The sequence below is a fragment of the Anabrus simplex genome, chromosome 5 (assembly GCF_040414725.1).
Source record: "Anabrus simplex isolate iqAnaSimp1 chromosome 5, ASM4041472v1, whole genome shotgun sequence".
In the NCBI taxonomy this organism is placed as follows: domain Eukaryota; kingdom Metazoa; phylum Arthropoda; class Insecta; order Orthoptera; family Tettigoniidae; genus Anabrus; species Anabrus simplex.
This window is the reverse complement of record NC_090269.1, coordinates 116823878-116836952: the sequence shown is the minus strand read 5'-3', so window position 1 is coordinate 116836952 and position 13075 is coordinate 116823878. Positions and strand designations below refer to the sequence as shown.

The 13075-nt window shown below is 42.6% G+C and overlaps 1 protein-coding gene across 1 annotated transcript in view; it reads right to left on the bottom strand.

Moving 5' to 3' along the window:
• Dscam4 (Down syndrome cell adhesion molecule 4) overlaps nt 1-13075 on the bottom strand; it is a 779777-nt gene that overhangs the window by 634260 nt on the left and 132442 nt on the right. The gene's annotated exons all lie outside the window — the stretch shown is intronic.

Here is a 13075-nt window from a genome sequence, read left to right as displayed (position 1 = left end):
AAACCGGAACGTCGAAATTGACGAGCAGACAGCCAGATGGCGTCAAATCGAAATGTCTGCAAACGGTAGCTGAGGCCATACGATTATTATTATTATTATTTACGGACAACAACAAGAGGGCGGTGGATGAGGCGATGAGGCCGTATAAAGCTGATCTCGTCCCATGTGATGATCACGCCTTCGGTCCCCTTAAAATGGTCTTGACGGGTCGACGCTCCCTGTCGGACGGTTACGGACTTCTTCACGCAGCAGGACACTGTGTTTTATCACACGGGGATCTTCAACCTAGTACGTCGGTGGGATGAGTTCCTCAATACTCATGGCGATCTTACCTGATTGGCATCCCGATTCAGGACTGTACGGCCGTCGAACGTAAAATTTTGATCCCCCCTTATAGATAGATAAATGTCTTATTCTGGTCAACCCATTAGCACTCGGTTAGTTCTGGTACTGTTATTCTGAATATTCGTGTTCGAAATTGTGACAAGTTGGTGGATTTGACGGTATTGAAGTGAGAACATGCGCGGCTGCCAACTTGCATCCGGGAGATAGTGGGTTCGAATGCCACTTTCGGCAGTCCTGAAAATGGTTTTCCGTGTTTTCCCATTTTTACACAAGGCAAAATGCTGGGGCTGTACCTTAATTAAGGTCATGGCCGCTTCCTTCCTACTCCTAGGACTTTCCTGTCCCACCGTCGCCATAAGACCTATCTGTGTCTTTGCGACGTAAAGCCAATTCTAAAAGGAAACATGAATAAACAAAAAAAACCTCCTGTGAGGCAACATTTAGTCAATGTTCGCTTTGAATTTAACAGGTGATACTCACGCAGCTGGTACTGTATTTAAAATATTTAGCAACTAGAGGGATAATAATAATAATAATAATAATAATAATAATAATAATAATAATAATAATAAAAATAATAATAATCTTTGTAAGAACATATACAAGTCTAAATCCCTCTCCGTGAATCTTAAACTTAGACACTGCAATACCGTAGTAAGACCGTCTGTACTGTACGCCTCAGAATGCCTAAACATGACCCGGAAAAGACAACTCAGAAAACTCGAACTGAAAGAGCGAAAGATCCTCAGAAGGATTATGGGTCCCATTAACGATGGAGATGGCTACAGAATCAGGCACAACAAGGAACTGTACAGTAAAATAGAGAGCATTATAACAGCTATGAGGAAGAGAAGACTAATCTTCTATGGTCACGTAGTCAGAATGGACAGCCAGAGACTCACTTCAAGAATCTTCAACACTGTATCTAGAGGGAAAGCAACAAATGCCAAATGGACGAATTTAGTGCGGAAAGACCTACAATACCTAAACATTGATCACATCGACATTTACAACCGAGATAAATTCAGAAAGTTAGTCAAGACATCTGACTCTCTCCAGTCACTAACAACTAAATCACTGCGTCCAGGAGTAGAAGTGAAATGGACTCAAGAAAGAAAACACATCCATAGCGCTAGAATGAAGGAATACTGGGCTAAGAGGAAGAAAAGAGCTCACCAGAGTTAAGAACCACATGGTCCATCGTAGGCCTAAACGAATAATAATAATAATAATAATAATAATAATAATAATAATAATAATAATAATAATAATAATAATAATAATAATTTAATATTTTTCTGTATAAAAATTGTATCAGTCTCCTGTCTAGAATGATGAGCAAATAAGAAATAAATGTAGTTTTCCGCCGAAATTTGTGAGATAAAGTTATAATGTGATTTGTTATCTCATGTTAATTCAGAGCGAATTTAGTAATTTCACGCTTAGGTCGAGCGTGCGAATACACACTGTTCCTAGCAGGGACTGTACTTTTCTCGTATTAATGGAGCCAAGTGTAACAATCGTGATAATTACATTTAGGAGTCCGGGAGGGCTGTCACTTTGGTGGCAAGGGGCAATCTATTCCCGGGTTCCGCCAGTGTATCGCATTCATTATCGTGTAAGACACTGTCACAAGGAGAGGATTACGTGTGGCCCCGAGTACTTGGAAGACATCGGGGCGGAATCTCGATAAGATGAGGTGATTCGTCTCCAAGGTTGAATTTCCAAATGTTTTACGAGAAACATGGGTTACGTACGTAACAATTTATCAGCCGTATAATATACGAATATCTAGGAAGGGATCAGTGCTGTAGTTGGATATTTTGTTTTTTGGTGGGGAGGGTACTTATTACTGGGGAGCTTGTAAGATGTATTCCCACCATCTTAAATTTATAAAGGTCATGTTCCTTATACTCAAAACGTATTTGATATATACAGTAGAAACAAACTTTGCAGATTTTTAGATCTGTGCTTTCTGCTAAAATGTTGGTTTTTTGAAAACAGTACGTTTGTAAATTATGTTTTAATAGTTTTCTTTGCGTAAGTTAAAATGTAAATTTTTACTTCGATTTTTTTTAAAATTTACGATTTGCTCTACATCACACTGACACAGATGGGTTTTATGGCGACAATGGGATCGGAAATGAATAGGAGTGGGAAGGAAGCAGCCATGCCCTTAATTAAGGTACATCCCCAGCCAACATTTGCTTGGTGTGAAAATGGGAAACCATGGAAAACCATCTTCAGGGCTGCCATTACTGCGGTTCGCACCCACTATCTCCCGAATGCAAGTTCACAGCTGCGCGACCCTAACCGCACAGCCACTTGCTCGGTAAATTCATAAAAAGTAATATTCCTTTCATTGTCCGACTCGTTGGCTGAATGGTCAGCGTTGAGGCCTTCGGTTCAGAGGGTTCCGGGTCCGATTCCCGGCCGGGTCGGGGATTTTAATCGCGTCTGACTAATTCTTCTGATCCGGGGACTGGGTGTTTGTGTTTCTCCAAACACTTTCCTCCACACTACAACACCAACCTTCGCAGAAACACGCAATAGTGATTACATTTCTCCACATAGGGTTGGCGTCAGGAAGGGCATCGGGTAGTAAAACAGGGACAAATGCACATGTGCGACACAATTCTCACCCCCGACTCCAGAAATGTGGGAAAAGTGGTAGAGGAAGAAGAATATTCCTTTTATTATTTATGGCAAACTCATAAGACAAACATCAGTACTTTGTTATTACGACTCGAATTTTTTAATTTTTTTTTTCTATTTGCTTTACGTCGCACCGACACAGATATGTCTTATGGCGACGATGGGAGAGGAAATGCCTAGGAAGTAGAAGGAAGCGGCCGTGGCCTTAATTAAGGTACAGCCCCGGCATTTGCCTGGTATGAACATGGGAAACCACGGAAAACCATCTTCAGGGCTGCCGACAGTGGGGCTTGAACCCACTATCTCCCGATTACTGGAAACTTCAATTCACCGGGCGAGTTGGCTATGTGCAGCTGTGAGCTTTCGTCCGGTCTGAGTGGCTCAAGCGCTTGAGGCGTTGGCCTTCTGACCCCAAGTTGGCAGGTTCGATCCTGGCCCAGTCCGGTGGTTATTGAAGGTGCTCAAATACGTCAGCCTCGTGTCTCCGAAAACGGAAAAAATTAGTTAGTGGGACGTAAAGCAAATAACTTCATTATTATTATTAGTAAAATCTCGAAGGCTTCGTGCTGTTAGGTTGTTAGACGAGGAATGAACGTATCGCTATTACCAATGCAACAGCTAGTCGCTAAAGTTAGCCCTCCTAAAGAATATTGAGCCACAGAATTCCTTTATTTTTGGATGGAAAATATAGGCCTATTGCTTAGCCATACTCAGAAGTTCATTAAGTCACTAAAATAAAAGATTTTAATCATTTTTAACCCTTTCACTCCGGTTGACTGCTGTAGCAGTCGTGCTGGAGCTGTGCCTCAAAGCCGGTCGACTGCTGTAGAAGTCATGTGCCTTTCGGCTGTTTTCCGTTTCACTACGATAGACTGCTGCGGATGTTCGGCCATGGAGGTCTTTCGTGCTTGTTTTGGGAGTGTATAGTTACAGTTATGATCACCAGATGACAGGAGTAACCAGTTCGAAGTAGTTCGAAAATGAAAGCAATGTATCCGGTATGCTACTTACTTCGCGTGTAGTTGCTCCCCTGTACTGATATGCTTGTGTTTCTTGACTTAACTTTCAATCGCTTTTAAATTGTGAAAGTCCTGATGACGGAGGAAAGATATACTGCGGTGGAAGCTCTTGCCCTCATACTGGGTAGTAACTTTGAAGAAGATAACGATAATTTTATTTGTCATCTGATTCTGGTGACGGAACGACTTAAATTAAACCTTATACTTCAGGCACGTTTACTATTTCAGTTACCCTCTTCTTCGTCTAAAAGGTCGGCCTACTTCGATGATTCGACTGAAGATGAAGATAGTGAGGATGAAAGATCGGGTGCCTGAACCACTGATCAGAAAACTAAATTGAAAATGTAGAACCTGAATCCGAAGAAACATAAGTTCGACGCAGCTAATTCCGGATTGAAAAGTTTAGTGGACAATGCCAACATGTTAAGTTCCTTTCAGCTGTTTTTAACACGAGTTTCATAACTCTTCTGTGCGATGAGGATGAAAAGTGTTAAAATTGTAGTCGTAATCATTTCACCGAATACGCATTACAAATAAAATAGTTTTAAGCTCTGCCTGTACCGGGCGAGTTGGCCGTGCGGTTAGGAGCGCGCAGCTGTGAGCTTGCATCCGGGAGATAGTGGGTTCAAATCCCCCTGTCGGCAGCCTTGAAGATGGTTTTCGTGGTTTCCCATTTTCACACCAGGCAAATGCTGGGGCTGTACTTTAATTAAGGCTACGGCCGCTTCCTTCCTATTCCTAGGCATTTCCTTCCCATAGTCGCCATAAGACCTATCTGTGTCGGTGCGACGTAAAGCAAAGTAGCAAAAATCTCTGCCTGTTCTCTCCTCATGTCACGAGATGCGAGAGGGGAGCAACACGAGAATCCCGCACAGCGGGCTCCGTGAACCACCCGTTGCTTGCGGCCAGAGGGTCACACCACCATAACTTGCTACACCGGAGTGAAAGTGTAAAGGAATTCGGCGGTTTTAAATTAAATGGTGGGATTTTTAGTTTGAAAATGTTGGCTTATTCGCACCAGTATACTAAGTGCAACAAACACCCCTAAAGAAGTGCAGTAGACTCCAGTCGGAGCATCCTTTGACATAATTGTCAGCTTCTTTGGGATGAACCGAAATTTACGTTTGATAGCCAAAGGTCCTCGTTATATTTTTTCTGAAAGTATTTCCCAAACGGCATTCATTGGTCATTTGAATTCAATGTGACTTACTAGAGTCACGTTTCCCTTTAATATGTGTTCCTTCTGGCCCGATAACTGGAATATTTTGCTTTCTGGGTTACTTACTTTGCCCTTGAGAGGTTTATGTGTTCTAGGGGAGTCTTTTGTATTGGCCAGCCTGATAAACAGACGTTCTGCAACATTAATTGCTTGCTTGGTGGTTTCACGTTTTTACATTAAATGTGTTGTTTTCTTTGTGCGAAGAAGTTTCGTTTCCATGTGCTAAAACAATACCTAGATCTCAGAAAATACCCACACAAAAAATGAAAGGACATGCAAGCCCAGGAATAGGAAATACTGCAAACAACAGTGTACAAAGTGAAGGTAGTATAAATAACATACGAATTGTGAATAACAGGAAACAACGCCTGTTACTTCATGCAGTACGTTGTGTGATCGGTGCGTGCTCTGGAATTTGTGTATGAGAAAATCTGATACAAAAATTTTTTGTTTTGTTTTTGCTCTTTGCTTTTCGTCGCACCGACACAGATAGGTCTTATGGCGACGATGGGATAGGAAAGGCCTTGGAGTTGGAAGGTATTGGCCGTGGCCTTAATTAAGGTACAGCCCCAGCATTTGCCTGGTGTGAAAATGGGAAACCACGGAAAACCATCTTCAGGTCTGCCAACAGTGGGGCTCGAACCCACGATCTCCTGGATGCAAGCTCACAGCCGCGCGCCAGATACAACATTTGAAGTCAGTTCAGAGGGAGCCAAGAAGTTAAAAGGAAACCAGAAATGTGGAAGAAAAGAGTGAGGCAACTCGGATGATCCAGAATATGGGTCTCGGTCACACTTGATTATATTTCTTTCTAAGTGTACCTTTCTCCATTTTGTAGTTTCTTAGTTTCTTTTGATCAGGGGTATTAAGAACAGAGAATTGAATTTGTTTGCTAGTGGCTTTTCGTCGCACCGACGGTGTCACTGGAGCCACCCAGACTCATTTTTGTTTTGGCCAGTGATTCCCTTCCTGACGCCACTTGATTTTTCAGCTGAAAATGTCAATCCAGGATCGATCGGGTGGAAAACGAGGAGCTGAGCCATTAAGTTAATAAGGCCTCTTGTAAATTCAATAACATTGACTTTAGTTATTCTCATAAATATGTTGTAAGATGTCTTACTCATTAGAATTAACTTATCTATGGACTGGAACGTTCCCTGGAGTTATTTAACTGAAAGCTATGCAGATAACGTTATGTTTCTTCAAAATTTGTCAATCTAATTCTAAATTTCACTGAGGACAACTGTAATTTGTATTGAGAGTCTGTGTAATGTGTTCTCAATTTATGTCTGTTTTAACTGGACCTCTTTACAAGGGCATAACAAGATTGCGGGTCTGCTGAGCCTGTGTCAATAGTGGCCTCAGTAACGTCCATCCAGAGAACTCTAGAACGATTTACCAGCAGAACTTTATTCAGTGCGATATAACAAGGACTTAATGAGTGGGAACCGTGCAAGTAAGGGAACACAAAGTACAGAACTACCGCAATATTTGAGGAACCGAGATACTTTTCTTCGGTGAGAATTTAGGTCACATGTTCTAGAATTATTTGATGAAATGGATGAAAAACACCGTGCCCCGTATCTCATGTAAAACTGGACTCTGACATTTTCCTTTCAAGGGTGATCGGGTCAATATTCATTAATATGAATGTATTTACAGCTTAAATGGACATTTAAATTCCTTATCTCGTCAACAAATTAATCAAACACACCTTCCGTAATCAAGTGGTTGAATTAGTTCCACAACAGGCGTAAAAAGCTGACTTTCGTGGTCTGAATTCGAGCACTAGCAAAAGTTATCTTTACTTTACTTATTCTACGAGTTTATTTATAATTTCACTAAGAGAATGGCAGAATAATACCAACTCAACGACAAGGATATTGACTCCAATCTTTGAGTAGAATTATCACAGTTACACTGTCCTATTTGAGCACCTCCAAATACCACCGGATTGAACCAGGATCGAACCTGCCAAAATGTGGACAGAAGGCCAGCTCCTCAACCGTCTGAGCCATTCAGCCCGGCCTAGCAGAAACGCAGCAGGCCACCTTTACGGCGTCAACTCCCCAGAGGCCAAACGCCATTGTTATTGCTGGACATAAATAACAGCAAATGCATTGTCAGGGTCTATGTTATGGGAGAAGATAAAAGCTGCTTCCATACATACTATTACAGTCCTTGCAGAAGTGAAAGGTGTCTTTGCCCCCGGTCACTTACTCGCTTATTTCAAAAATCACGAAGCCGGCGTCACTAATGGCACGTAAGAGAACTCCTGTGGGACTAAATTCCGGCACATCGGCGTCTCCGAAAACCATAAAAGTAGTTAGTGGGACGTAAAGCAAATAACTCACCGCTTCGGATAGGATAGGGCCCTTTATATGTTAAATTTTGATGTGGAAGGTGGCACACACGTCCAGCCCCCGGACCATTGGAATTAACCAATGAAGGTTAGAATACCCGACCCGGTAGGGAATCAAACCCGAGATCCGTTGAACCAAAGATCAGCACCCTAACCATTTACCCGTTGAGCCAGATTTCAAACAGTGCGACACATTAATGGAACAAAACAGAATACGTAAGTTTGAAAGTATGGTCACTTTTTATAGTTTCCTTACCGAGCGTATTGGCCTTGGGTCGCGTAATTGTAAGCTTGCATTCGGGAGATGGTGGGTTTGAATCCCGTCATCGGCAGCCCTAAAATGTTTTCGATGTTCCTATTTTCTCACCAGGAAAATGCTGTGACTGTACCTTAATTGAGGACACAGCCGCTTCCTTCCCAATCCTAGGCCTTCCCCATTCTTTTCTTTACGTCGCACCGAAACAGATAGGTGTTGTGGCGGCGATGGGATAGGAAAGGGCTAGGAGTGTCAAGGAAGCGTCCGTGGCCTTAATTAAAACCCACTATCTCCCGAATACAAGCTCACAACTGTGCGGCCCTAACCTGACGGTCAATTCACTCGGTTTTTCCCATTCTTTCGTCGCCGAAAACCTTCGATGTGTTAGTGCTACGTTAAACCACTAGCATATTGGCAGCCCTGGTTCCCCATTTTCACACCAGGCAAATGCCGTGGCCTTAATTAAGGTACAGCCGCAGCATTTGCCTGGTGTGAAAATGGGAAACTACGGAAATCCATCTTCAGGCCTGGCGACAGTGGGATTCGAACCCACTATCTCCCGAATGCAAGCTCACAGCCGCGTGCACCTGACCGCTCGGCGAACTCGCCCGGTGATCAGCTTTTAATTTTATGAATGCGAAATAGTGAATAGGGTTAGTCAGAAAAGAGCAGTACGATCATACTTGTCTGGCTGGGTGTATGAGTGTATCATGGAGGCTTAGTTTCTTCTTCTTATTATCATTAGAGAGTAATACATAGAGTAGTGCCTCTACTTTAAGGTTACCAGATTTCTTTAATAATTTCCGGGGAATTATAAACTCTAGAATAATTTACTTTTACATTGTGTTGTATGTTAGTTTGCCATTCGATTACACTGTTGCATACACATTTTAAAGGATAAAAATATACAGTGCATTCTACTTACATGCTAAAAGTATTCAATATCCTCATTTATTCACTTCATGTTACCGCTTTCATTATTCTACAACAGAGCATTTCCTGCTATTTAGCATAAAGAACAAACGGCAGCAGATTCATTTCCATCTCGATGAAGGAAAGGAAACTTTCCTTTCTTTTAGACATTTTGAAACTCTATAAACTATTCTAATAACGTTCATCACTATACAGGTGTTCCATGTACTAACAGATACCGCGAACTGCTGCAGAACTGACATTCACTTGTATCCAACAAGTACATTGCACATGATTTCATGCAACGAGTAGACCAAAGGGATCGCAACCAGAGAAGACACCAGTGGCGGCTGGTGCATGAGGTCGCAGGATCACGTGCCCTCCCGTAAACATGAATTTTCTAGTTTTTACTTCTCAGCACATTATACAAAGGAGGATACAGGTTTTAAGCTTTTGAGGAAGGAGACTATTACTTCTAAACTGTGAAAGCCGGCTTCCGGATAGAGCGCAAAATCGTATACACTGACTGACAGAGCAAATGCAACACCAAGAAGGAGTGGTCAGAACTTTATGCCAATTGCAGGGTAGACTGACGTCACTGAGGTATGCTCATGATGTGAAATGCGCCGCTGTGCTGCGCACGTAGCGAACGATAAATGGGACACGGCGTTGGCGAATGGCCCACTTCGTACCGTGATTTCTCAGCCGACAGTCATTGTAGAACGTGTTGTCGTGTGCCACAGGACACGTGTATAGCTAAGAATGCCAGGCCGCCGTCAACGGAGGCATTTCCAGCAGACAGACGACTTTACGAGGGGTATGGTGATCGGGCTGAGAAGGGCAGGTTGGTCGCTTCGTCAAATCGCAGCCGATACCCATAGGGATGTGTCCACGGTGCAACGCCTGTGGCGAAGATGGTTGGCGCAGGGACATGTGGCACGTGCGAGGGGTCCAGGCGCAGCCCGAGTGACGTCAGCACGCGAGGATCGGCGCATCCGCCGCCAAGCGGTGGCAGCCCCGCACGCCACGTCAACCGCCATTCTTCAGCATGTGCAAGACACCCTGGCTGTTCCAATATCGACCGGAACAATTTCCCATCGATTGGTTGAAGGAGGCCTGCACTCCCGGCGTCCGCTCAGAAGACTACCATTGACTCCACAGCATAGACGTGCACGCCTGGCATGGTGCCGGGCTAGAGCGACTTGGATGAGGGAATGGCGGAACGTCGTGTTCTCCGATGAGTCACGCTTCTGTTCTGTCAGTGATAGTCACCGCAGACGAGTGTGTCGTCGGCGTGGAGAAAGGTCAAATCCGGCAGTAACTGTGGAGCGCCCTACCGCTAGACAACGCGGCATCATGGTTTGGGGCGCTATTGCGTATGATTCCACGTCACCTCTAGTGCGTATTCAAGGCACGTTGAATGCCCACCGCTACGTGCAGCATGTGCTGCGGCCGGTGGCACTCCCGTACCTTCAGGGGCAGCCCAATGCTCTGTTTCAGCAGGATACTGCCCGCCCACACACTGCTCGCATCTCCCAACAGGCTCTACGAGGTGTACAGATGCTTCCGTGGCCAGCGTACTCTCCGGATCTCTCACCAATCGAACACGTGTGGGATCTCATTGGACACCGTTTGCAAACTCTGCCCCAGCCTCGTACGGACGACCAACTGTGGCAAATGGTTGACAGAGAATGGAGAACCATCCCTCAGGACACCATCCGCACTCTTATTGACTCTGTACCTCGACGTGTTTCTGCGTGCATCGCCGCTCGTGGTGGTCCTACATCCTACTGAGTCGATGCCGTGCGCATTGTGTAACCTGCATATCGGTTTGAAATAAACATCAATTATTCGTCTGTGCCGACTCTGTTTTTTCCCCAACTTTCATCCCTTTCGAACCACTCCTCCTTGGTGTTGCATTTGCTCTGTCAGTCAGTGTATATGGTCTCAAAACATTGCAGCTGGCTACATTTCTTGGGGAAGAGGCTTCTTGTGATGAGAGAAGCTCGGTCACAAGCAAACAGTGACCGAGAAGGGTGGTAGTTAGTTCTTTGAAAAAGAAAACTACACAGTTCATTGACGTTTATTTCATAATGTGCTTTTGTTGAAAATAGTACCACAATCGTACAGATAACATTAGGTAGAATATTCCTGAGAAGTACAATGATAATTGAGATGTACTGCGTATGATGGAGAGATTTGCTACAGCTAATGTAAGAAGGGTGTATCTGACATACGAATTAATGACAAGGTAAACTTACGCGTGGAGCCTCCATGGATCAGGCGGTAGTGCACCGGCCTCTCAGCGCTGGGCTCCGTGGTTCAAATCCCGGTCACTCCATGTGAGATTTGTGCTGGACCAAGCGGAGGCAGGACAGATCCTTCTCCGAGTACTCCGGTTTTCCCTGTCATCTTTCATTCCAGCAACACTCTTCAATATCATTCCATCTGTCAGTCATTAATCATTCCGCCAGAGGAATGCGACAGGCGTCTGCAGCCGGCACAATTCTTATCCTTGCTGCTAGATTCATTCCATTGACTGGAAACAGGCTGTGGATTATTCACTCTAGTTATTTTATGTCTCTTTATTTTCCCTAGCCACTAATATTTTACTACCCACAGCAATGCCGTTGTCTTTCCCGATGCGATCAACTTTTTTTTAATAGTTTGACAATAGTATTGAAATCTGTTTTAACTTAAGATTCACTGCAAAGATATTTGAATTGAAGACTTCCTGTGAATTCTCAATAGATTTACCTCTTTCATTGTTTCTTCACAAAAGAACCAACGATTCTAGTCATCTTCCTCTCTCTGACTTTCATTCTTGTAGATTCGCATTAATAATCGCATCATATCTCTTAATTCTCCATTTGTTTTAAGTTTTATTGTCAACTTTGTGCTAATTCTTCACAGTTCTGGTAATATTATAATGGTCTATATTTAGTTTATATACAAATTAATATTTAGATCCTGGCTCATTTACGATTGAAAGAAACATTATTTCGCATTCCTTGGAAATGTTATATTTCTAAAGTTAGCTCCTCAAATGTTTGAAATCCAGAGATTGTGTTAAAGTTCACATAATTAATTAATTAATTACTCAAGAAACAATCTGCATGGGATAGAAACGTTATCTTGTTTCGAAAGCAAAATCCCGAGAGCAATTACTTAGATTGAATCATTAGGTAAATTGAAACACGACTTTAAAATTAAACAGTGCACTTTTATTCCTTTCACGCAGTCGGAATTAAACCGAGATATATAAAGCCTTCTTTTCTCTGATATAATGCCGGATTAAATCCGCTGTAAGCAGAAAAATACGTAAATCGGACTCATTTTTAATCTACTTATGACATCACAAGCGCAGGAAGGAAATCATTTCACAATTTATATCGTCTGGATTTATTACTACTATATACGGATATAGGTCATTGAAGGAATACTACCCTCAATTTTTAAAAGGAAAATCAAGCAGGAGACTTGACAGGGGTGGGAAGACAGTGAAGAATTCATGTGTGCCGAACAGGTAATATTGCCTTACTGACTTATTTATGAGCTGATTTCTCCTGATGTTACAGCTCGCAGATTCGATGCAAGCCCTCGGAAATAACTTGTAATAATAATAATAATAATAATAATAATAATAATAATAATAATAATAATAATAATAATAATAATAATAATAATAATAATAATAATTACAGGGCCCGTGCTGCTCCGTAACTCTCCTTGATGCGTCTGTCGTAGTCATAATGTTTTGCCTGCCCTTTTAAATGGTTTTATGAACATTTAATAAGAAACGCGTTATCGTATGCCGCAAATCGTAGCCAGAATACATCCATTCTGACATCATCATACAGCCTATTTAGTAAAAATCTATCCATATATTCGCTTTTTCTAATCCTGCAGTTCTTGATGTAAAGATTGGTTTTGCGTCGCAGAAGTCAATGGTATTTTTAATCGCAGTTCTTCTATAGAACAGTAGTTTTGTGAGCTCATAGGTTAGCGTCGAAGCAGTGTTATTTTCCAAGTAAGAACATGGCCTTTACTCCTTCTAGCGTAAATAGGTTATCCTTCGATAGGTGTTCCCACGTATTGTCTAAGGCATATTTCGTTATGAGGTCTGTTTGTACGTAGACTTTTTTCTCTTAGCAGCAAATACTTTATTAGGAACTCTATGACATCTGTTGAGTATATTTGGCTGCTGGGAAAGGTTAGAGAATCAGAGTATCTAGCAGGGAATAGTATTCTTCCGTAATCAAAGGAAGTTAATACTCTCTGGCTTGGCAGGTAGTAGTAATTGCATG